The sequence below is a fragment of the Hemicordylus capensis genome, chromosome 3, assembly GCF_027244095.1.
Source record: "Hemicordylus capensis ecotype Gifberg chromosome 3, rHemCap1.1.pri, whole genome shotgun sequence".
NCBI classification, from domain to species: Eukaryota; Metazoa; Chordata; class Lepidosauria; order Squamata; family Cordylidae; genus Hemicordylus; species Hemicordylus capensis.
The window spans coordinates 92,453,943-92,481,009 of NC_069659.1; the positions used below are offsets into that span (position 1 = coordinate 92,453,943).

At 40.7% G+C, this 27,067-nt stretch overlaps 1 protein-coding gene across 2 annotated transcripts in view; it reads right to left on the reverse strand.

The window, feature by feature from the left end:
• The window catches only part of ERG (ETS transcription factor ERG), a 189,102-nt gene extending 184,085 nt beyond the window's left edge, over positions 1 to 5,017 (reverse strand). Inside the window, exon 1 of one of the 2 annotated variants that reach the window (XM_053309168.1) lies at positions 4,890 to 5,017. The gene's annotated coding sequence lies outside the window, so the exon portion shown is untranslated. Of the gene's footprint in view, positions 1 to 3,705; positions 4,341 to 4,889 lie in introns of those variants that run through there. The other variant, XM_053309169.1, reaches the window with a different exon arrangement.
• Positions 5,018 to 27,067: the final 22,050 nt, after the last annotated feature.

Consider the following 27,067-nt stretch of genomic DNA (forward strand, 5'->3'; position numbering starts at 1 on the left):
GAGTGAGATCTGTCACTTCTTTTGTGCAAATTGTAGAACTGTATATTCTTACATTAAAGTGCTTCTGAAAGAAGTTGTCAGTGAAAAAGTTACATTTAGGTATCCCTGAACTGAATGGCCTCATCTCATCTTCCAGAACTCCATCAACAGTACCATTAATTTCACATGCAAACAAAAAGATAACCAGACACAACCCCCTAAAAAAGTAAAAGACTTGTGAAGGTTGGGAAACTGACAGTATTTAAAAGTATAAAAGAGAATTATAGACACAAGAGAACAAGCTCATCTACTAACAGTTTTTAAATTTCTCATTTGAACCAGTTTACCTACAAATATATATTACATGAAAAATCAGGTGATATCAAAGTAAAATAAATCTCAAATTGCTCCTACAGATGGAAAATATTGTCCAACATCTCTTTTACTGCATTTCTGATTAACATATTTTAGCATGCAATTGGACCATCAACAAAACCAAACAACTAATTAACAAATTAAAATCAGTATCTCAGTAAAGGTAATATTTTAAGAATAAGGCAACAGTTTCCCTTGACTAAACAAAATAAGCAAATAATTTACTACTTAGAAAATAATCTGATGTGCTGTCTAAATCAAGGGCTACATACTGATCGCTTCTAACAATGACATAAGCACTTTCATAGGAAATCACTCTGATTAAAATCAAGCTAATAAAGTATATTGCAAACCTGCCATTACTGAATTAATGTATTATACTGATTAATCATCAATTAATGAATATTCTTAGCCTCTAAAGTAAAAATAACACATCTATCTGTGTTTTACATTTATAATCTGTCACTGCTGTACATTTAACCATTAAGCGGGTTAAATGAAACCATTGTTGAAAGCACATTTCAGCACAAATTGAGAAAAACAAAAATTCTGCTAGGAATATATAAGAAAAATACTAAGATCCATGATAATTAAATAACGATAGCAAAAATCAAAATCAATCAACATGAAAAAACATGGACCTCCTCATATAAAGAGCTAATTGCATATAGAACTAACGATAGATCATTTATACAATTCTTGCACCATGTAATTTGATCCAGTACTATAGAATTTGTTTAACTGTTGGGAACAGATTTGATAAAGTGGGGGTGGAAGCCATTCAAAGTTGTAATCTTATATATCTGTATCTATAGTGTGTGTATGTGTGTGTATTTTCCTGTTCAAGGAACTCTCCTTATATGATGATTTCCATATCATTTTTCTTTTGCTAATCATTAGTTGCTTGTTTCTACAAAATGGGGAAATGGCCACCTTTAGAAATTAACTCCAGTTTATAATAGCCTATCTGCTCTCTTTTAATCTTTCCTTCCTGGAATGGACAAAAGTGTCCAAAGACCAAAACGTCTTTATATTGTGAAGTACAAGATGGATGTTCTTTCCATGACAGAAATAAAAGCATTCATTTCATTATTCCATTCTGCCCTAGGTTAATAAGAGTACATTCACATACCTGGTAAAAAGTACTTAATGGAAATTTTTGGTTGGTTCTTTATCTGAACTCAAAGCACTCTTTGTCTGCTCCATTTGCTTCAAACAAACCATAGATGTGTGCTTATAGGGTTAAAACGAAGGAATGTGACAGTTCTCCATGTGCAGTCTATAGACCTAACTGTTCCACTTTCCCTGGTGGGGTTCCAAACTACACGGAAAACAATGCAGCACACAAACTTCTATTTTGACACTGAAGGTTTTGTTAACTACACAGAATGTTATTTAGACCAGAATGATTTTTATTATTATTTTAAAAGTAGCAATTACTGTACTATGTATGGTTTCCTAGTAAATACAATCATGAATAGAGGCCTTTGCTTACTTTATCATATACTGAGCATATCTGATAAAATTATTTATATTTACTTGACAAGCACCTGATCACAGAAATCAATTTCCTGTATCTGAGTGTGCCGCTTGCATATCTACCAAACCCAATCTGAGCCTTGTTAATTACATTACTTCAAACAGTGAAAGGCTGGGGAACAAAAGTAAGAACCCCTTTACCCTTGGACAAGGGTTGTACAGATTTAAAAGGCACCACTGTATCAATTAACTGAATGATGCATGGTTGGTAAATTGAGAAAAATGCTAAGGGGAAGATAAGGAGTAAGAGTGGATGAGGGAGAAGGTGGGTGTTAAAAGAAATAACAAATGAATTTAAATGATTGGATGCGTGAATTTAAGGTTAGTAAAAAGTATAACAATCTAAAAATGCAGCAGCTATTCTGAAAATAAAACATACAAAAATGTGAAAGAAGGAAAAACATTCCAAATAACACGAACTGTGATAAGTAAACATAAATGATCCACAAAATCATATCACATTTTTACTTTTTGCATTAAATGATCTTTTAAGAATTAGTTTTTAAAGGATATAGCCAAGTCAAGAAAAATGCATTGATGCAGAAAGGAAGAGGTGTGCAGAGGGAATTATGAGAAAAACCAGGTAGTAACTTCAAAAGCGAAGGGTGTTCTTTACCACGTCACATGTGGCAAAACAAATATACAAAATGTGTCTTTTTGCACAGCTGTCTTGAATATTGTCCAAACATGTGTATTGTGACTTTTCTTTCTTTCACAGTTATGTTCAGAAGTATCCCCCCACCCACCCGCAACATACAAAAAAGTTCTCTACAGGTAACTTCTAGGAAGTGTTATTACCAGGACAAAAAAGCAGAGGGTGATCCTGATTAAATGTAGTCTCACTTTACCAGTGCCTTAGAGAAAGCTAAAAGTTATTAAAGTGCACTAAGTAAGTCAACAACACTTCTTAGGATAAAGTGCAACAACACAAAATAAAAAAGTATTGCCTGGCTCTATATTTCTTGATCCGTGGGGCCACCAGCACTCCTCAAATTTCAAGCCATCAAAGTGTCTTTGCTGTCCTGATCTTTTCTTCTCCTGCCTCAACTTCTACCTCTTCCCTTCAAGACCAATATTTTAGGGCCAGCCTCCACACCCCACCCCAGCCCAGCCCAGCTTCCTTTATTCAGAAGCCTAGCTCTGAGAAGCTTTAGAGGCCAGAAGGACCTTAAACTGCACCCAGGCTAAGCAACAAGAGCTCAGCTAGGAATTAACATTGGAGAATATGAAGTAATCAAGGGTGCCTCTGTGACTGTGCAAAGTGCCTCTTCCCCCCACCTCCTCGCCCTCTCGCTGAATAAACGCAGTTCCTCGGGCACACCTTGCAAGGTCCAGGAAGGCATCCATCCTCCTGGCCTCTTCCTATCTCCCTCCCTCTCTTAAGCATTTCGCCGCTTCTGAAATCTCCCGCATAAAACTCTAAGCACTTGCACCTCGCGCCCAGCGCAAATGAAGTCGGGAGACGGAAGCGACGCTCAGCGCGGCTGTACAGAAATCCAAAGCCAGGCTGAGCGGCGAGCGTTAGGCGTTTGTCCTCCTCCGCTCAGGTCTTGCATCCCCTCAACTGCCCCACATCTGGGAGGGATATGGCTGCAGAGGGCAGCGGGTGGAGTCCCAGCCCAGCTGGAGAAGCGCGCCCAGAAGTCGCCCGCCAAGCACAGCGATCTCTCCGCGCGCTCGCCAGCCACACTTCTTCGCTTTGCTGCCCAGCAGCTGACGGAGCCAGACAAGCTGTGAGCAGGCGCGGCTTGCCGACCTGCCCATCTCCTCGAACTTAGCAGCAGGAGAGCCCTCATGGGAATGATGACTTACCTCCCTGAAGCGGAGGGCGCGCGGCAGTAGCGCCGCCAGCGTGTGGGACGGGAGCGAGAGGCCGGCGGCCGAGCGTCGGCAGTCCCGGTCCCCCGGCTGGACTGACGCACGTCAGGGCTCAGCTCAGCCCAGAGTGGCGGCCCCGGCCTCCAGGAGCCGCTTTCCGCCTCCAATCATGGCTCGGCAAACGCAACCCGTCGTCCCCACAAGTTCCCTCTAGCGCTGAGGTCCAAGGCGGCACGCCACACGCGCCACTGCGCCTGTATTGACTCAGCGTCTGCTGCGGGTGGGTGCAAGCCGGCTCCATTCAAATCCATGGGAGTTTGGCCATTCGCTTCAGTGGGAGGTGGCTTGCGCACCCAGAAGCTGATGGGCTCTCAGTCACCACCATTCCTGTGGCGAGAGGGGAAGGAAGGGGGCTCTCCAGCTCACACGTGCACGCCGAGCGGACTGAAGAAAGAGCAACCGTGGCAACAAGGAAGGTTTTTTAAGTTGTGTGCTTTAAAATGAGATAGTTCCAGGAGTACACTTTTTTAAAAAAAAACACAAAACGAAAACAAACACTGCCAGGCTCTTAAAACAACAAACCAGCCATTCAAGGATATATATATTTAAATCCCTATCCTTGGCTTGGAAGGCCTGACGTGACACGAAAATAATAAAAGGCTTTAAATGGAAAGGCCCTTCTAGGACTAACTTTTCAGTCGCTCACTGAGTTTGGAAGGGTCCGGAGAAGATCCCGAAGAACCTTCTGCATGTAATCATCGACCCATTCTGAGCTGTGGAGAGAAGAACTGTCTAAACAGGGCAAGCAGCGGCGTGGGGGGTGTTGATGCACATTATACATTTCACCAGGGAGTGAGTCCTGTTGAACACAATGGGGTTTACTTCTGAATAAACGCGCTTTAGTAGGATCGCGCTAACGGAGGCTTAACAGCACATCCCGATCCGAAATAAATGCACCAGGAGCGACCAGCGAGATGGTGAATCATGAATGGGTTCGGTTCACTCCTCACGTCACGCTTTCAAACAGCTAGGGAAACGCACCGCAATGGGCAGGGAAACTTCGACTGGTAAACAACATAGTCCGTCAATACCGTTTGAAAGGCTGGAGAAGCCTGTCAGATTTTAACTACCAACACTCCAAGAGACCTCTGCTATTGAGAAAGGGGGAGGATTCTTACCGAGGTGCCTCTTCTCTTATGGTCGTTGCCATTGTGTTTTCCTTTGCCGAGTAGTTTTGTTCAGCAAGCCCCCATCCATTTGTTGCTGCTCTCTCTCCCGGGCTGGAGTCCTGAAAACTACCTCCCCCCGCACCTCTCCTCTGAATCCCAGCTACGAATCACCACTGACAGTCAGGCAGACGCGAGGGCGAGCATGCAAAGAAGAAACTCGAGTACTCCTTTAATTAAAAAACGAGCGACTAAAAGTGTCTTGCTTTTTTAAAAAAAATCAGAGTTACATAATGTATTAATTGGTTGCTATTAACGCACTTTTATTGAGCATAGAACACAGAAGTCTGATTGTGAGTGAGGAGTGTTTTCAATGAAAGTGGAGTTATTTTAGCTGCAGACATGTTTACATTTCTGTGGTTTAGTCTATAACTTTCTCTTTTTCTTGCTTCAGAATTCTGCTCCATGAAGCAAAGCCCTTAGCTCCCAGACATTCCAAAAAGTCTGCCAAAATAACAGAAAAAAAAATAGAAGAGTTTTTTGTGATTTGTTAAAAAAAAAAAAAAAACCCGCTCACACAGAGACCCCCAAGTCTGGGTCAGGCGGAGGATTGTATACCCCTCCCAGATCTCTCCAGTTCAAAAGCCTTCAGGGCTCCATTTCCTGTTTTTAAAGGGGGGGGGGAGCAGGTCTACAACTAGCAATTTTAGACACTCCCTAGACCAGGACTAATCATTCTGTGGACCTTTAACTCTGGATATGCCAGTTGACAATATTGTCTTCTGACAACAGACTTGTCCTACAACTAAAAACACATGAATTAGTTACTTTCACAGTATTATAGTTTACTTGTCTGCACTAGCAGCTTTTGAGACACCTGTAATGGACAGAAGCAACTGCACAGTGTGTGTTGGCAACACCTGGAATATCATTGTAATTTGGTGCTGAAACTTCCAACTCTTGGAAAAGGAGCCCGTTTCTCAGCTTACCATGCTACAAACAATGTGGATAAATCTTTTATATTGAATATTAAGACACCTATAAACAAAGCTTGCCATGTCCTTGTTCTGTACCCAAACCTGTTTCCAAAAGCAGGATTTGTCATTTTTCTTCATTATATTTTTCACAATTGCATACATTCATTAGAGGAGTCCAAATATTCTCTGTAATGATATGCAATGTAAAATATAAAATATACTTACAATTGGCCAAGGCAATCTTCAAATATACAATTCTCTCCAAATAGCCTACTTTAAAACTAGGCCAGTTTCCCCTAGAATATTGCAAACTGTGTGCGGGTGCAGGATGGGCTTCTTATACAGGAGAACCAGAATTATGAATGTGTTACAAGTGATACAAACCAACACTGGTCCAAAGAGAAACAAGTGCATTATAGCCATATCCTAGAGGACTGATCTAATTGAAATAAAAGTATAAGACATCCTGTTCTGCAGTTTGCCATGTATGCTGTAAGATAGCCGCATGAAGATACTGGTTCAAAAGAAGGTGGAATTGACTTTATATTGCAGGTCTTATAGCTTTACTGCAAATGAATGATGGTTTGACTGAAAAATGTAGTTTTGGACACGACCTTTATGTGTAAAGGGGGAGGGATGAATTAAATATTTCCCACATCCTGCCCATTGCAATGCATATCTCCCCATCTCTGACAACTTTTAAAAAGTCTTTACAGACATTTTTTTCACCCAAGCTTTTTAACTGAACTGTGGTTTTAAATTGTTTTAAGGTTTTCATTTTTAATCTGCTTTATGTTGTTGTAAATCATCCAGAGACAGAATTTTGAGGCAGTCTATAAATTTGAAAGGTAGGTAGGTAGACAGACAGACAATCTTTATTCTCTTGCTTGAACTACTGTTTATTCTGCAGGCACATTTCTGTGGTGCACCTGCTCTTGGCCTGGATAGCAGGACTCTAGAAATATGACCCCTTATCTCACAATCAGAGGTGTAGCTATAATTGAGTGGATGGGTTCAAAGAACCTGGGCCCCCAGCTCCTGAGGGCCCCTGAGCTCCACCCCTCTCTATTTTCTTCATTATCTCTCTCACTCCGAGGGGCCACCAGGGAGAGGGATGATCACAGGCCACTTCTCCCCTAGCTACACCCCTGCACAGTAAGCGATGGTCCTATGGTCTCTTCCAACTCTGTTCAATATCCACTGTGCTATAGAGTCAGTGCCAGTGGTGTGACTTTACTGTGTTTTGACTGTCTTTTCTGGTTATAATTTACACATTATATTTTCTACCACTCCAGATTTGCTAGCAGTCCTGGGATCTCCAGATGTTATCTTCAAATGTTATCCAACTTGTGTAACTGTTTTCTCAATATTTTCCATATCAAATCTAGAATGCAAAGTCACCGCATCAGTATGACTCCAACAAAATGAACTAGGTTCAACCCTGACATCTTCAATTACAGGGATCTCAGGTCACAGGATTGAAAAAAGACTTCTGCCTGAGAAAACTGTTGCTGCAGAGTAAGTAGTATTTTGCCAGAAGACCATTGCACTGACTCTGCACCAGAAAACTTCATATCGGTACATATTATTTTTCTCCAGAAATGATGAGAAGTCCCCAGGGCAGTGCTACTAGATTTAATTTTCCTTGGATGAGAGACTAATCAAGAGGCCTGTGGCATTTTTTAACAGTTGCTTTTTTAAACAAATACATACATAGAGCATAAGTGAAGGTAAACAGAAGGTATGCCTACAAGGCAGCAGATCTGCTACATTGCATCTGATCTCCAGAAAGAGATTATGCATCTTCAAGGTGCCTTCATCCTATCATAATTCTTTCTTTGCCTCTGCCTCCTCCTCTTCCAGTGGTGCACACATCTTTCATAACCCCTCCTCTCCTTAGCTAAGGGGAGGCTAGTCCTGATGGCTTCTCCTATTGGCAAACTCATTCAAAACACGCAATAGAGATCTCCAGCTAACAGAGTAACCTCTCCTAGCAATTAACCTCCATGGAGAGCTAATTAGAGCTATTTGCCTAGCAAAAGAATAATCACCCAGAGGTGATAGATAGATAGATAGATAGATAGATAGATAGATAGATAGATAGATAGATAGATAGATAGATAGATAGTGTATATGTTAGCTGAGTAGAAAACAACTCTAACGAAATCCCCACATTTGGAACTGCACATATAATCCACTTGTAGCATGTGCTCTTGGTGTATGATTGAGAGAAATACTTCAATGACTCACACAGTAGGAGATAAGAAAATAGAGTTATACATTGTGGCCTCTTACATCTGCCAGACTTTCAAAATATTCCACCAGTTAGAAGTTCGGATAAATTTGATTATGGAATTCCACAGATGTGGCATTGAGAGGCAAAAAGTGAACCTTCATAAATGGAATTTTAGGACTCCCGTGGTTCAGTTGAAAGGTTCTACTATATTAATAGAAACTAGTTATGAGGAACATATGATTGACCTGATGAAGGAAAGAGTCTCAATGAATCTACAACGATAAACAATGCTGCTACCATCTCTATAACAATTAAGACTCTAGAAACAAACACTTTAAACAAACTGCTTTTTATTCTCCCATTCACACTCATATATTACATCCATCTTCACAGTAGGAAAAGTGACCCCAAGGTCCCAGGCAGAAGGTAAAATCTGTAGAACTTCTTTCCATTTGACCCCTTGCTCTCCTCTTCCTCTCCAAATAATGGTGATCATGATTTTGAGGAGAGCAAAAAAGGCATTCAGTTAGATATAAGAACAAACATCATTTCATCATGTCCTCCATGTTCTCCACCTTTCTGAAGCCACCTTGAATTAAACTCTCTTTTATAAAGGTCTTTTGGTTTATATATATTTTAACTTCACTCATTTGAGAGGACCACTAAGGGTAACATTATCAACCTGCTTAAAATTGTGGGATTCCTTTTCTTTATTCATTCAACAATAGCAGTGGTTTGTATATGTCTCTCTGTGTGTCAGGATTTTATCTCTGGAGTTATGATCACCAAGCTTCTTTTTTTCTTAAGGAAGGGAAAAGGTCTCTCCAGAAGATGTTTTATATTAATTTAAGTATTTGTTGCTGGATAATGTCAGGCTCTCTCTCAATGAAATGTCTTGCGTGGGCTGCCACACCTGCTAAATATAACCCCCTCTTTCTTTTGAAATTCTATAAAGAGGCCTTTAAAGGTTTACATCCTCCAATCTGGAAGTTTAATTGCTTCGTTTATAGTTTTTTTAAAAGGTCTTGTAAATTTCAGAATTTTGGATATTTCAAAGATGAAGGGGCTGTTCACTGAGGATATGAGGACTGAAATTTGAAACAATTCACTGTGTTAAATAGAGCATTGATTCTATTATGAAAGGGAGAGGGGAGGGCTCCTGCTTCTCATTCTGTAGGTTCTGTTCTTTGGATAAATGTTTCTTGGACGGATTTTATGACTTACTAGCAAGTTCAATATGAAAATAAGCAGGAGGGTTCATGATGGTAACTGCGCACTAGGGAGGAAGTGATAGATTCCGTTTTATATAAGGTAATGAAGGAGTGATTACCCACGCTAATATACTTTAATCTACAGAAAACATAAATCCAGCATGAAGAGGACACTCAAAAATCAGTTTTATTAACTGAAAGTAGGGCAATACAGGAAAATAGTTAATGGCTTTCTACTTACATTGGATCTTTGTCAAGAAAGGATATCCATAGCTGTTGATTAGATTGGCATATAGAAAAATAATATATGACATTCATAAGCAGCAAATGTCATATTTCCCTTTCTAGGAAAAAGCTGACTTGGAGACAGATTAACCACTTTGTACCAACAAAGTGTAATCTGAAAGTGTTGTAGATTAAGTGATTTAATTTAAAGTTGCTCATGTATCATTACATTCAGATTCTAACATTCTACAGAGTACCTCAAGCAGTTGACTGCTTGTCCCGAGGTTGGTTAGATCCACTGTGACATCAGGGCAGCTCTGCCCATGGTAGCCAGATGATTCTCTTGCCAACAGAAGCTCACTGTAGGGAGATCAGCCAATGATATACAAATGATGGGGCAGGCAGAACATTCAGATATCCAGAAGGAAATTGCAACAATTAAGATATTCAGGAGAAAGAGGCAACAATATCCAAAGAATACCATACCAACAGTACTTCGATAATATACCACATGGAGCATTACAGACTTTACATGGCCTAGCCAGGACAGTGTTTTAAAAACTATGATTCCCTTCACTTAAAAAACCCCACTTTCTTTTGTTCTTAATTGTAGAACGAAGTTGGACAATGCAACTATATGGTATACATGGTAGGAGAGAAGACAGGATGAAGAAAAAAATACCATGCATTCTCAGAATGTATGCATTTGACTAGTTATTTGGAATATTTGGGATTAGCAATATCTGATCTTTTAATGTGTGGTAGCTGTAGAACACAAGTATATATATTTAGACCCATTTCTGCCTCAGGATTTGGATATGATTCCTGTAGGCGGCAGCATTAGATCAAAAGGCTAGTCAAGTTCCTGTCATATATGAATGGCTTTTGTGAGAGACACTGATGCGCCATGTGTTTTGTTCCCAATACTGACCTTAGACTCGGGGTCGATTCACATGAACCTGGCAGTGAACCTGCTGAGGGTGTGTATGGGAAGCACTCAAGATGCTCCCCACTGCTCTTATCAAAGCAACTCTTTGGGATCCATCTGACCCCTGCATGCTTTGCAAGGAGCACCTCTCCTCGCACTCTTTGCCAAGCTTGCAAGAAGCACGAGGAGAGAAGAGGAAGCTGCTGGCCTCCCTGTCCCCTGTGCCACTGGCAAGGGTCAGTTTTGAAAGGGGGCTGACCTCCACATAGGGCATAGGGCAAGGCAGCATTTGGCATCTTGCCTCAGGCACTGCAGAACCTTGGGCCACCCCTGCCCCTTCCCACTCATCTAGTTCAATGACAATAACACTGTAGGCTGAATCTGTTTGCCATTCAGGTGGTGACAAGAATGGATGTTGCAGATTGTTTGTCTTTCATTTAGCAAAGTCAGGACAGTTATTGTCTTCATTTGGAGAGGCTTGCTATGACAAAGTCTAAGAATCCATGCATAACAATCCAGTGATCAGGGGTTCTCAAACTTGGGTCTCCAGATGTTGTTGGACTTTAACTCCCATCATTCCCAGTTATGGCCCAAGTTGGAGAACCCCTGATCTCTATCATTAATGCAAGCATTCAGAGCATGCTTAAAGTGCAATGGTTGCTATTAGTAACAGCCCACAGCCTAATAGTGGTGTGAAAATTCACCGCTAGCCTCTTCTACAACTCCTGCTACTACCACTAGTATATCCACTGCATATTTTTGAACACCCAGCAATATTCACCATGCAGCACATTACTTTGCTTTAATCCAATAATTCCAAAACCAGTGTATTGCGACAGAACTGCTAGTATACCATGAGACATTTAATTAATGAAATCCACAACCCGTATTTCCTGTGAACCCAAAGCACTTCTATGGGAAGTGTTAGAAATAACTGTTTAATGTCTGCTTTGTAGGCAAAATCCTTACTTGCGTTGGTATTCTCTCATGTTCAGCTCCCATTCAGCTCCCATTCAGCTTACAAATCTCCCAGTTTCTCCACCTCCTCCTCCTCCTCCCCCCCACCTCCATTTGTCTGGAGATTTACTTTGCAGCAGGCCAGAGAAGAGGACTTTTCTTGTTTTTAAAGGGAAAAAATCAAGAGTGCCTTCCTCCTCTTTGGTGCCTTCTGGTCCCTCCTCTTTGGTGCCTTCTGGTCCCTCCTGTTGCCTTCCTCCTCTCTGCCACCATGTTTCCTGCACAGCACCTGAACATTGTGTTGGTCTGGGGCATAGTGAGGAAGAAACATGGTCACTGACCCAAAAACAACATGACTGCCACCACTGCTGGTGGCCATGTTCTTTCTTCTACATAGTACACGTGTATCAACTTTAAAAATGGGGGTGTGGGTGTTTCCTACCATTTTGCAATGCTACAGAGTGAGCTCTCTTGCCTTATCTTGAAAATAACTGGGATGTGAATAGGCTTTGAGCTATTTGACTCGTTCAGGCTTATGCTGAAATGAATCTAAATTGGAATGAATGGACCGAATCCTGTTCAACTTCTCATTCATCATGAAATTAATGCACAGCCCTAGAACTTATTCAAAGAAAGCCACCCATTGATTCCCTGCATCATACACTGCTCTGACTTTGCCTCCTTTCAGTTGGGGGAATCCTCAGAATGGTGACTCTGACTCTGGGCCAAAATAGGTTAGGTGGGAGAGCCCTAATTAGCCGTCCTGATACCATCACATTTACCTAAAAGTGGCTTGGTGGGGAAATGGAGCTCACTGGAGCAACAGTGCAAAGGGGTTAATGTCCATGTGCCATTTTCCAGATCTAAACTGTCCTTCCTAAAGCTGGTGCTAGCTCTGCACTAGAAAACATTATTTTCCCCCAGTAGGGCTAATGGCAGCTTATTTATATTGAAGAAATTGTGTGGGGGAATTCAACTGCTCCTCCAACACTGCAGCTCCAATGAAATCTGGAACTCTCTGCAGCTGGTTTTAGGTAAAAGAATTATATGTTGAGAGTTCTGATCAAAGATCTCCCACATCTTGGCTGGCTTGGCCCTCAAAGAGAAACACAAAGGTAGATTCCACTGTTCACACTCTAAAAGTAAGATTTTCCAAGTGACTGAGTAAAATGTGTGTATGATTTAATAGAGAAAAAAGACTGTGTCCAATATCATATGTTTGGGAACATGAGTTTCAGAGCATCTAACAATTTAGATTGTTCACTTCTGAGTTAAGAGTTACTATAATGTATATCCAGGGTATGAAGTGAGGTTTGTGATAAAAACAATCCAGTGTAAATTATCATTGTTTCCTTTAAAACATTTGGTGAATGTGCCTGTTGCAGTTTAAGCCTTCAGTATACACAGCAGTTCCCGATAACACATGGTGACCACAAAGTGCTCCGTAAAATAGTATAATTCCTATCAACTTGCATCGTGCAGAAAAAGAAGATTATATGAAACACATTGTACATCTGTCACCGAGCTCTAGTGACAAATTTATGCAGGATGGGTCTGGGAAAACAAATTTAATTTAATTTTTTTTAAAAGATCACAAACATATTTACCATTTAAAGAGGAGAGTCATTGCACCATTATATGTAATAAACTGTTTGCAAGCCTTTAAGGTTGCCATTCTAAACATTAGTACTAGGAAGTCAGTAAGTACCACTGACATCAGTGAGGCTGTTTCTGAGTAAAAATATCTAGGATCGCTCCGTCATTGTTTTCTGATGTTAAAAGAACTGTGGCTGAAATTACATTTTAACATACTAAATATATTTTGTTGTACAGTATTTATATTACCTTCCTTCTTGAACAGACAAGATACCTGATACAAACCACACACACACACACCAAAAAAACCTCCAAGTACATAATACAAATTAACCAACTGGTGAACTGTTTCCCTAGACCAGGTTAGAATTTTCAGTATATTGTATAATCAGACCCTAAAATAATATCTGTGAAATTTGGTATCTTTAGATTTTGAAGTAATCATTGCAACTGGAGTGAGGTATTGGCCTCAATCCAGCTGCATACACACAGCGTCCTGCAATACATGTGAAGACGCAGCCAGATAAAAGGCAAATGAGTGGACTAAATTCAGCTACTTCTCCTCCTCCTGAGCAATAGATTGACACTATCATCTATTATCTGATAGAAGGTGGCTGCTGGATCAGCCAAGGAATCATGTGCACAGCACTGGTTTGTGTGCACCGTTCTTCATTCAGCTAGGAATACATGTGCAGAAGCCTGTTTCCCTAAGTGGATCAGGGCATTAGAGTTTAAAATGCAAGACATCTACTCTAATTCAGAATTCCCTCTGTTCCGGTGCACATGTGGAGTTCCTGCACTAGAGGTAGCTCCATAGACACAAAATAAATCATGTGAAACTGCCAACTTCCACTAGAACAAGCAGGAAAGCTCTTACGTGGGAGAACTCTGGGTGTGCACTGGAGCCCAAAGGTCTGGAATGAATTGCTAGTTCATAATAATGATATTTATTTTAGCACTGTGGAAAGATTAAGGGGAAACATAGGAACCATTTCCCAATATTTAAAAATTTGCCATATAAAAATATAAGGCATTTTTCCTTCATAGAACTGTAACGTCCTAAGCTGAGTGAGTATTAGATTTCACAACTCTTTCTGTTTTACCGCTCTTCGTTTAAAACGTGGCAAGGTGGTTCTGCTCTTTGTCCATTGAAAAAAATATTACCAAGCACTGCGATATTTTGATGCAGTCTCCCTTGCCATTGTTGTATTTGCTGCTTAAAATAACTCAGACAAATCTGAATACTATTCAAGCAAAAAGTTTTTTTTTAAGCATTTTTATACAAACCAAAAGTATTAACTGTTGGTTGTGTAGATTTCCAAATGTTTTAAACAATATAGAGAAGGCAAATGTACTTTCATGGTGGAAAAAAAGATCTATGTTTTGTGGAAGAGACTATTTCGGCAGTTGCCTCATTAAAATCAAATAAATTAGCATTTTCCCTATAAAAATGACTAGGATTCAGCAACTGTATGAAAAGCTGACAGGCTGGCTAATGTCACCTATCATATATTTGGATCGCATTCATTAAAAATATTTCCATTGAAAAATGACATTTTCAACCAAGGCAGAGAAAATGAAAGATTGACACATTCCTTTCACTTGCTAAAACCATCTAGGTTCCTTTTGTCATGAGCTGGACAATTGAGCATTCTCTCCAAGTTGGTTTGACAGGAACTGAAGGACATAATATGTTCTCCCCCACTCCAGAAATAGGACTTTTAATGGAGGAAAGTGAGGTAATACACTGTATATAATGTAGGCTTCAATCCTATGGACAAATATTGCAAAGCAAATTCCATTGAATTCAGTGGGACTTACTTCCAAGTAAACATATTTGGAATGGCAATGTTAAAGAATAGTAAGAAGGAAAACTATGAATTCAATACTTATTTCAATTACTTATGGAAATGCAATAGAACAGAAGCATAAGAAACCAGAAGCAGAACTGAAAGTGTATTATGAGATACAGGGTTGGAACAATAACTTGGGTGAATATTGAATTATTGCTAAGAATTATTGTTAGTATTATTTAGAATGGCCTGCATCCAAACAAGTGTTACATTAGTGTAATTCAGTTGTCCTAGTGTTAGCATATAGGACAATGACAAGATACAAAGAATGGAACCTTTGTTCCATATGACTTTTCGCACTACTGGAAGGTGTTGACATGTTGTACAACCTTTTATGTGTCTCAGAAAATGTCTTTCACTAGAGGTTATGCAACATCACAGAACACTACAAACTGCTCAGAAGTGTATATCTTCTCCCATTACACAGCACAACACTAGCCTGAATGAAGGACAAATATTTATATATCAATTTTAACAACATTTTTAACAAGTTATCAGAGCAATTTGCATAGTAAAAGAAATGAGAAAATAGTTCCCTGCTTTAAAGAGTCGTATAGTCTAAAAAGAAACACAAAGCAGCAACAGCCACTGGAGGGATGCTAGGCACACAGTTGCTTTCCCTCACGACTTAATATGAACCATTTTAAAAGGTGCATCCTTGCTCAGTTATCAGGGGGACACAAATGAATACACAAACTCCTGAGCTTTACATAATTTTTCAAGCATAACCCATTAGAAGGAAAGGTTTGTTGGCCTCTTTGGCAACAGTAGACAAACATCACTAGAACAATCTCAGTGCAGCTTTCATGCCTAATTTTAAAACATAACACGACTGTATCCAAGCAATAAACTGGGTTAAACTGTAACTGGAGACTTTTTCTTGCGCTCTGAAATCATATTGTTCAAAGACAGTAGCATAGGGAGAACATACCCCAGACTCCTCCTTTTCTATTTGTGCGATATAGACTCCTGCATGGATGAAGAGTATGAGTGTAAAATACTTATTCCAGAATGAAACCTAATGGGCTAGTAAGGATGAGAATTTATTGGCCCATGTTATTAGAAAGGCAATGTGCTAAGATCATGCCCATTGGCACATCTTCCGTGGATGTCCTGATGTCCTCCCAGCATGTTCCTTTATCATAGGGGATGCTATTTATCTACATGCACTTCAAATATTTGTTTAAACAAGTATCAAGAGAATGTTCGCACAGGTATTTGGAGTGCATATAGAGTGGCCATTTGGATGAACAGCTCCACTCCCCACCACATGATAAAGGGACATGCTGAGAGGGCATCGGGACATCTGTGGAAGATATCACAATGGGTACATTTTCGGTGTGTCCCTTTTCTAATTGCACATGCTGGCAATATAACACCCAAATTGGCCCACTGCTGTACATATTTGTGTATCTGAAGATTCTGCTTATGATTGTGTGTGAACAAATTGCAAATAGATTTCTAAATAATCGGAATGGCTGTGAATAGATAAATTTTTCTTAACCCATAGGGGTTTGAATCAATCCCAGATGAATTGGGGGTAAGCCTTAAAATTATCAGACATTTGATCTAGAGAAGCTGACGATTCTGATGTTTGACTCAGCATGGTCTAAATTCTCTTAAAATTCTTTAGTGAACAAAACCAGGATATGGATCTCATGAAAACACTTTTTGTGGTATTTTGGTACTTATGCCTCCAGGCTTGGTAAGAACTCAGAGGAATTCATGAAAGCTAATAATAATGATGAATCAAATAAATTCAATACATGTTTGTTACATCATGTTCACACTGTAGTCTCAGAAATCAAAGCCATTTTATCCAGCTATTTTGTCCAAGATTGAACTTATACTCCCCCCCCACCAAATTAACAGTCAGTTAATCATGTAGTGAATCAAAAACACCACAGTTCTACAGCTTCATTAAAAAATAATTAACATTTCACCTATATATGTAAAAATTAGAAGGCTGTACTTTGGCACGGAGACTACAAGGTTCTCTTGATGTGTTACCACAGAAAGTCAGTATTTTCAAAGCCAGTAAATGCAAGCTGCAGTTTTTGAAGCCTCTGTAATGATTGGTTGTGAGAGCCCTGGCTTTAGGGACTACCAACAGTTAGGCACAAATGAGCACATTTAAACCCTGGTGTCACTTTTTGTTTTAGAGAAGCAGTCTTGTGTGTGGGCCATTGGGAATGGAGAAGCAGTGGGGTTTGCTTAACCCTTCCCCCTCCTGCCATTCCCCTGCTTCAGATTCCATTCCCCAAGTGCTTCTTGCCCTTGCAATGTTACAAAAGCATATTTGACCAAACAAAAACCATTTGAAAGCTTGCAGAGAAAAGCTGTTTGGTGGTCCTGGTAGAAAATTTGGAGTTGAGAAATGATGGATGGGGAAAGGGCTAAATTCCCCTTCCTGACTGCCTCCTCCCAACACTTCTTATCTAAAGGCAAAAACTGTGGTAGATATAGTTAACCGCTAGGTTGATTGAAATGAGCTGAATGCAGCCCACCAACCTTCTGCTATGGCATGCCAACTGCTTAATATCTCCCTTGTTTTTGCTATCCCATGTAGGCAGCAAAATGTGGGTTAATTAATTCCCTGATAGGCTTCTATACCTAGCTGGTATGCCTGATGAGTAGCAAATTCTGCAGACCTGCTATACAGGATTGGAATGACAGAGTAATATACAAAGGAGCAATATTAAGTGTAATACACAAGTCAAATCTCTGTATGAATACCCAAGTATTATGTGGCCATGAAGGAACAGATATACCAAGAATATGTAATACCATAGAAGATGAAGAATAAATTAGATCAATACCACAGCAGATCAGGGCAAAAGTAGGTGTGAATGCATCATTAGTACATCTATCTACCCTCTGCCCTTGATTAAAATATCAGCTTATGGGGGACTCAATCAGGATGTGTACAAGAGGAGGTGACATTTAACCCTTTCTCCTCATGTCATGGTCCTGATGGAAATAGTCCACCTAAATTTGCTATGCTCTGGGTTGGAAGCTTCCATCCTGCAGCTTATAGTAGAATTGGGTGCTTTTGTTGGGACTGTGGTACAAAGGGTAAAAATTAAATGCCTCCTCTGTGTGCATCGTGATCCTAAATCTGATTGGCCCACTCCCATAGCTGCTATTTGAATCAAGAAGAAAAGACAGATGTACCAGTGATGTGGTTAGCATGGCATCTGGTTTGACCTGAAGATACACAATTCACATTTCACAGACAAAAAATTATTGGAAGCAGGAAGATGGGAAATTTCTCCACAACCTTGCAGAATAAAGGACCAGAAGAATTAATCTGGAAATCAGTTGTGATAAAACCAAAATGTTGCATGGAAAAGGGTTGCAGCAAGAAATAACATAGAACAGATGGATATGTCTGCATACCTGAGAAGTTAATTTGAAATAAAACAACAAAAAATGTGATGAAGAATAGAATTGACATAAAATCCAGGAAAAGAAGATCTCAAAAAAAGAAAGAAAGAAAGAAAGAAAGAAAGAAAGAAAGAAAGAAAGAAAGAAAGAAAGAAAGAAAATAGCTGTTTTTAAAAGTCAGTTTGAGCAGGGGATGTGTAATGGTGCAGTCCTATCCTACAGTTATGCTAGGTGAGCAGGAGAAGATTGTAGCTAAACTCCCTTATGCCTGAGTAACTGAAAGGTATGATGGATGGCATAGTGATATTAGGCCAGCATAGCAATGATCATAATTTCATGTCACTGTAAACCTATATCATGAAAGATCTGCATAAGGGAGAAAATGGGCAAAGATGAAGAGTAGAGGAGTGACTGGGTTCACTGAAAATCCATCTTTTCTTGATAGCTGTTCCTGCCCCCTTCACAGTGGTGAAAACTATGCACAGAGATTAAGTATTGAAACCAAAGATACACCACTGCAAAGTTGTTCTGAGGACCAAATGTTGTTCTGAGGACCACTCAGCCTTGAGCTCCTTGGAGGAAGACTGGGATATAAATGTATTAAAATAATAATAAATATTAGTGGTAGAGACATTTGAAATACTGGTTATCTGTGCAGCCTGAGAATGGCCTTACTCTCTCAGGCTATTCACATGCACATTCAAAACTAGGCTAAAGGAACCTAGCCCGGTATTTCATGTTCATGTGAACCACCAAGATCTGGCCAATCCCTGTGGCTCCACAGTGGCAAACCCGCCAATATAGCCACCCAGTAAAACAAGGTTAAGGGAGTAAGCACTCCCTTAATCCCATTTTTTTGCTTGTGTGTCAGCTGTGGCTGCTTGCAGCTGTGGCTGGCACACTAGGGGAGTGGAGGAGGGATTCCCATAATGCACTGCGTACTCACACTGTGCATTATCAGAGCTCCGGTCGTGGGGGAATGACGTGTGGCAGCACTTCCTGGCACCCCGTCCCTCGGAGCTACTTGGAAAGCCGCTGCTCATCTGGGCGGGCGATCTGCCCACCCAGGGAAGGGGAGACAATCATGTGCGGGGAAGGTAGGTTTAATTTGCCTTCCTCGCTGCCTGCCCACGAGCCTTTTTCACTGCTTGTGAGAAGAGGCTGTCTGTGTTATAGTAATGTTCAGGTGGGTTACTGAGGCCCACAAATTTTCCCTTCTAATGCCAACAGCAGCAGCTTGCATCATGGCCAGAGAATGAGGAGAAAAGGTTACAACCTTGCACCATGACCCTAGTCCAAATTCTCCCCAGTTGCTTTTTGACAAAGAAAAAAATAGGTGTGCTAATCATGAGACTCCCTTGTCACATGTAGTTTGGCCTATAGGAAGGGCACCAAATTAGAGGAAATGGTTCGGCAAATGGATTCAGAAAGTTTAGAATCCCCAGCAAGAGGCACTTGAGTCCTATGTTGAAAACTAGTATGGTTTAGGGTACCAGATTCAGACAGGGCTCAAATCCCCACTCAGCCATTAATCTTACTGGGTGACCTTGGACCAGTCAATATCTCTCAACCCCTGCTAACGTGGCAAAGAGGCAACTTTTAACGTGGTGATTCTCTTTATTTAGCAGGGGGAGAGTAACTGGCCCTATCCACCCCCAGCACAGTACTTCCAGTGACTGTTGTCTATCTTATGTTTCTTTTTAAATTGTGAGCCCTTTAGGGACAGGGTTCCATCTTATTTGTTTGTTATTTCTCTGTGTAAACCACTCTGAGCCATTTTTGAAAGAGAGGTATAGAAATTGAAGAATTGTTATTATTATTATTATTATTATTATTATGAATAATAACAACAACAACCGCCTAGCCTACCTCATAGAGTTGATGTGAGAATAAAATGGGAGAGGATTGTTTGCCCTTGGAGGTCCTTGTTTGCCCTTGGAGGATTAAAATGCAAACAAGGCCATTATTACAATAATATGTACAACATGGACACTTGCTGATTTTCAGGAGTAGGGAGTGGGGGTGTTTGGTTGCAAAAGATCACAATCTAACACTGCAACATCAAATAGAAATAAAAGAATTTTTTCCCTTCAAAAGAGGTAAAGAAAGTTGCACATTTCTGTTTTTCAAACTAAAAACCAAAACCAAATGAAAACATCATATGACTGTGGTTTTGGAAATGATTGCATCTTTTGCAAATTGTAACGAGGTTTAAGAACAAATATGCAGAAATGTACTTAGAGAGAGCTTGCATTTTATTGGGTTTTATTGCATGTTATTGTTTTTATGTCTGCAAGCCACCTTTTCTTAAATGGGTAGGGCAAGATATCAAATTTTAAATAAATAAACATTTTGCTTATGTTGCACACATGCACTTCTTGGATAAAATAAATGATTTCTTGAAGAACATAAATGATTTCTTTGCACTTTCTTCTCATACTGGCACGGTTGGAATAAGACAATCTGCAGAAAACATGAAAGTCAGTAACAGATATTCCGTTTAAAAGTGTTGTCACACTATCTAAAATTGCCCCAAAGATCTGTGAAATCATTTTAAAATCTTCTTTTCTTCCCTAGGGATAAGATTTACTGTTCAAGTATGTACTATGTATGCTTGGAAGTATAATAAAGTTGCAAGGTTCCCCATAGGGACCATTTTGTTGTTTAAATCAGCAGTGCTTTAGCCCTGATTATAAACATGCTCTGCACAAGATGCACCTGGTTTTAGAACGGCATCTATTGTTTCATTTTGCTTCAGTCCCCAAAGCAGCCTTATGAAGAGAACACATTTCAACAACAGTGTAAATAATATTGCAGTTTGGGCTCTGTCTCTTGGGCAGCTTTCATTTTTCTCTCCCTTTTCATCTGAACTGAACCACACCTCTCTAAAAATACTCCCTTTTAATGAAAGCCATATTTTAAAAACCATTGTTTGTGTGTGCATGACCTGCTGAAAAGCCTCGAGTCTTTAATGTCAGTTTCAGATGACACGTGTCTTTAAAAGTCTGGGATCTAGCTCTTGTTGGGGCCTGGGAGATCTGTCCCAAATAATCTTTATGAGAAAGAGGGACAAAAACTTCTGGTTTTGGCATTTTGTATTGGAGCCTGTTTTAAGCTCAGAGGAGAAGGGGGAGAAACCAGCAACGTAGAGTCTAGACAGAAGAGATTGGGTTGAAATCTGGAAGCTATTCAGTGAGGCTACAGCACATGGCAGCTTGACTGCAGAAAGGGATCACATTACACTGCCTAATTACACATGAAAAATGTACACATCACTCCTCTTAAATGCTTGGAAAAATAGATGTTCAGATGGCAATTGTGAACTGCAACTATACAGGCAGTTTGCACATAGCTGAAACATTTCAGAAATTGGCATTTCAAAAACCTGAGTACTTTCTCCCCCCACATTCCGCCTTTGTCCTTTACAATATATTTTCCTCCACTATGTTCATAAAGTAAATTATTATTTTAAGTATTCTAAATATAGCAGATGGTTACACTGAAAATGGGCTAGTTCAAAGCAGCTAGGGGGAATGAGGCTGGGGGAGCAGTGCTGGGGACATTTAACCCGTACCACCTCATTTTTCAGGTCTAAAATTCCCAGTTGCTATTTGCCCCATGGGGAGATATATAGGTATCTAAAGTTATTGTATGTTAACACTGATAGTTAGGAATTGGCCTGGCAAATGATGAACCACTAAGGATGCATTTCTACATATCTTTGTCACAGGGTCGAAACAATCAGGAGGCCATTTTCACTTTGCTGACCCCGGAGGTTGGAACAGAACACAGATGACACATAGGATGTCTATAGCCTTATAAAAAAAATTAAAATTAAAAATGCACAACTAGTTCCAGTAACCTAAGATGGCTTTAGGCATATGTTTCTCAGACAGCAGCCCTTTCCTTGTTAGATGACAGGCTCTATTTGAAAGGAACATAAATTTCAAGAGCAATATACAATATGGCAAGGTAGTATGCTATTAAAAGGAAAAGAAGCAAAAATCCCACTGGACACCTGCAACCTTCTGGGTACATTTTGTAGGAGCTATTTCGATCCTAGTCTAAGTTCCATGCCATGGAAATTGAAGCTGAATCCAAACAAGAAGGAGGTGCTCATTGTGGGGGACCAGAATTTGAGTGATGGGATAAATCTTCCTATTCTGGATGGGGTTACACTCCCCCTGAAGAAACAGGTACACAGTTTGGGGGTGCTCTCATATCCAGGCTTCACCCTGATATCTCCGGTGTTCAAAATGTGGCAGCCAGATTAGTCTCCAGGGTAACCCAGATATACCATATTATGCCAGTACATAAACAGCTGCATGGGCTGCTGACATGTTTCCAGGCAAAATACAAAGTGTTGGTTATTACTTTTAAAGCCCTGAATGGCTTAGGTCCAGGTTACCTTAGACTTAGAGAATGCCTTCTTCTGTATGATCCCCACTGCACGTTGAGGTCATCTGGAGAGATCCGTCTCCAGCTGCCGCTGGTGCATCTGGTGGAGACCCAGGACCGGGCTTTCTCTGTAGCTGCTCCTGGGTTATCAAATGCATGGTTTAGAAAAATTACTGGCCTTTAAGAGAGCCCTTAAACTGTAATTTTTTTGGTCTGGCCTTCCAGGGTTTTTAAATTGTTTGAATTGTTTTAACTGTTTTAAAGTGTGTTTGAATTGTTTAGATTTCATGTGGATTTTATGTGGTTTTAAGTTTGATTATATTTTATTTTGGTTTTGTAAACCGCCCAGAACTGTTGGATGGGGTGGAATAGAAATGAAATAATAGACAGACAGACAAAAAACAAACAAACAAACAAATAAAATGTAATTCTTTGACATCTTTTTAGGAGAGCAAGAACAATCTGAAGACCTAGTAACTGAAAACAAGCCATCAAAGTATTGCAATTACTGTTATTTATATAACAGCTTGAAATAATGCATTGCTTCATGATAAATTATTTTATATTTTGAAATTCTACCCATATCAACAAGATTAAATTCATGCCACAAAGAAAGTGTGGTAAATTAAAGATCTGCAGTTGTACAGACAACTTATAATGGGCATGATGTGTGTTTAATAGCTTTGGCTAAGACACTTGTTGAAAGGCAGAAGAGCTTTATCTGTAATTTTTTTAGAAGGATGAAGTTTTTTGGCCTTGTGTTGAACACAAAAGAGAAGAAGCCACATGTCTGTCTTCTACTGTTTACCTGTTAACATCTTCAGTGTTACTCTGCAACAGTATGAAATGATAAGTGACTAAAATTTCTAGAAATGAATGATTATCATTTTTCCCCTCATTTAAATTTTGGGTAAGACTCCAGGAAAGAAAGCTTTTTGCAAAATATTTTCAGAAGCTTATGTAGTACTTTGGGTATTAAGAAGACATTAAATCCAAATTTTATACTGGCATTTGTACAGATAACTTATGTTGGCATAAGACTGCATTGGCTTCAGTAGGACAACACCTGTACATATGGGCTGTGAAATGATACCATAAGATCTGGAGACAAACAGCTTGTAGATATATTTTATCTGTGATATTTTCTTCTACAAAGAGTTGAAGTTCTGAATCCATATCGGACCCAGTTGGCACATCCAGTAGCAATATGTATTCTAAAATTTAAACAAAGTTGCTTCCGAACTTTCTTTAAATATACTGTATACATATATAGCTAGCATTTTTAAACCAAACTAGTATTTTAGTTAAACTTCCAAGTCTGTTTAGCATAGGAGCATTACAAACTCAATTCCTCAGACTACCCAGCAACAATGGATGTTATGCACAAGCATCAAATTATTATTAGGCCATTTTGTATGGCCTAACCATCACCCTAACCCTTCTTCCAAGGAGTTCAGGGCCAAGTGCATGGTTCTTCCCCTTCCTTTATTCTCATGACGTGTGTGTGTGTGTGTGTGTGTGTGTGTGTGTGTGTGTGTGTGTGCAAAGTTACCCAGTGAGTTTCATCACTCTAAGCCGGTGTTGCTGCTCTTGATAACTACTCTTCATAATGGGAAATGTTGTCAAAAGGGGAGGTACAGCAGCAGAGAAGGCGGTCTGGCAGCAGGAGATATTGGCATCAGAGCAAGCCCATTACAAGCTAGGCACAAACTCTGGGAAGGATTTGGGCTCAGATCCTAATGGCTCATTGTCTTCCAAAATGGAGGTGTTTGTTTCCAACATGGGATCATCCAGTGAAAGAGATTGCTAGGAGATTCAGAACAGACCAGGGAAGTACTTCTTCACATAGCACATAATTTGTGAAAACTGCTTTGTTGAAAACATAAGTTATAAAGCTATGTTGTTGTTGTTGTTGTTAATGGAATTCATTTTTAAAAGATCAAGTAATGGCTGCTGGTTTAGGGCCAAACTATACATTGAGGCACTTCACACAAGCAGTGTGAAGCACTAAAATGGGGTCTGTGAGGAGACCAGGTTTGACCCGCTCTCCCTGCAGACGACCAGGCAGCTCTCCCTGGGCGGCCTGATTGGCCGCCCAGATGATTACCGGCTCCATCACAGAGTCAGTTGTGGTGGTAAGGTTTTGGGAAGTCTGGCCCCATGAGAGGGTGTGGGGCATTCTGGGGAGCCCCCGATGCTGGGAGGCTTGTTGTAGCCTCACCATCAGGGGAGGTACTCGAGAGTCACTGTGGTGTGGAGTTGCGCTGCAGCCACACACGATCAGGAAAAGGGAGTTAGCAGAGCATGCACTCCACTAACCTCATTTAAGGGGAGGCATTTAAGTGGTCTTGCCTCCTGGAGCTACATGGCTCCCGTTGCAGCACACAGCCAGCCAAAACTGGGCTGGGCTCCCTTAGCCCAGTTTTGGCTGGTCATGAGAATCACCTCATTATATTGAATATATAGATGGCCCCAAAGTGTTTAGTTTTCTTTCCTAAGAGAGGTCTGATCCAGATGGGGACTGCAGCATGGGGGACCTGAACCCTTATACCCCAGCATAGTTCAGATCTGGATTGAGCTTCTAATTGCCCCAGGAATGCAGTTGGTGCAAGGGATAGAACAAATGACAGCCATAGGTGACCACAGTGAGGGCAAAGGAGTAAGGCCTCCTTTACCCCATCCTGTGGTCCTGATCCTGATCCCCTCATAACTGCTATTTAGCAAAGAAAAAACAAATCATGTCAGGGCCAGTGATGTGTTTAACATAATGAGCCGGGTCTCACGATCAGTGAGACCGGGTTTTTGTGAGTGTGCGGGGAGAGCAGGCTAAGCCCGCTCTCCCTGCACACGAGCAGGGAAGGAGCCCTGGGTGGCCAGATTGGCTGCCCACACAATTGTCAGCTCTGTGATGGAGCCGGTGGGGGTGGGGGAGTGGGCGCCAATCGGCCCCTGGAAGCTCCAGCATGCCCTGAGCAAGCACACAGGGCATGCTGGTGAGAACCCCCATGGCTTTTCGCCTCTCCTCCGGGGGTCTACTCATGAGTACCCTGGGTTTGCGGAGCACTCTGCGAGCCCGGTGGTTTACATGATCAGCAAAAATCGGTCTAGGCTCTCCTAGCCTGATTTTTGTTGATCGTGAGAATAGCCCCAATATATAGGCCATGTTCAGACATAACGCCAAACCATAGGTAAACATGCCAACTGACTGTACATTTCGTTCCCAAACCTGAGTTTGAACCTTAGGTTTTAAGTGAGTTTTGCTGCTGAAACATGGAGTTAAATGGCAGCATCGTGTCATCCAAATTCTGCTGCTGCCAGAACATGGGAATTGTGCTCTAGTGCCTCCTGAAACCATAGAGAGAGTGGGTCAGAGCACCCCAGAAATGGGTCCATTCTATGCTGGCTACATTTCTCGTTGGCCACTTCTTGGAGCTGATGCCTCGCCCTGTGCTGTCTCCTTTCTCCTCCTGCCACTGCTTGGAAACAGAGATGCTGCATTGCCGGAGTTCCTTCATTTGAAGGAAAAGAAACACATTGGCAAATGCCTACTGTCCCCTGTGTCTTATGGGTCCACCTTGCCTATCCCGAATAAAAGGATAAGATAACATGATGGGGACAATAAAAATAAAAATAATAATAAAATAATAATAATCCCCCAGTGAGGCACTAACTTGGCGTGGTTGTGGGGCTTGCGTGCTCTGAGGAAGGTGAGAGCTATGCCAGAGGTCCAACCATACTGGACAGGTCTCACCAGAGGAGCCAGACAAAGAGTGCCTCTCCCATCAACAATATGGTGAGACGTAACTTTAATAAATCTATACCGGATTGGTCGTCATCTGGGTCAGCAAGGGCCGTGCCAGGTGCTGGAGTCCCTGGACATCTGGTGGCAAGTGCGCAACAGGACTCAGGATCTTCAGTTGAGCAACCAGGGCTGAAGACAGCAAAGTTACTGGAAGAAACGTCGCTTAACCGGAAAAAAATATACGAAAAATGCCAACAAGGAAATAATGATCTGTTATTACAAGTCTAGTCCAACTAGAAGAGGTTATTTTAAAAGAATGTACAAAATTTGGAAAAAGAAGCATCCAGATACAGAAATCACAGAACAAAGGCTAGCAGACCAGAGAAGATTCATAATAAGAAATAAAGTATTCACAGAAGTTGAGCTGGAAGAACTGCAAAGAGCAACACAGGCTCAAGATATGGAAGAAGAATTACCAACAACTGAAGCAGTTGCTCAGGCACAGGTGGAGGAAGTGTTGGAAATAGAGGATGCCACTGTTACTGATCTTTAAAAATCAAAACCAGGCAACCTCCCCTTTGCCTTCACCTAAAAAACCCGAATGCCGTTTAACAGAAAAGCAACAAGAACTAAAGCAAAAAATAACTGAGCACATGAACCAAACAACCCCCAGGGTTCGA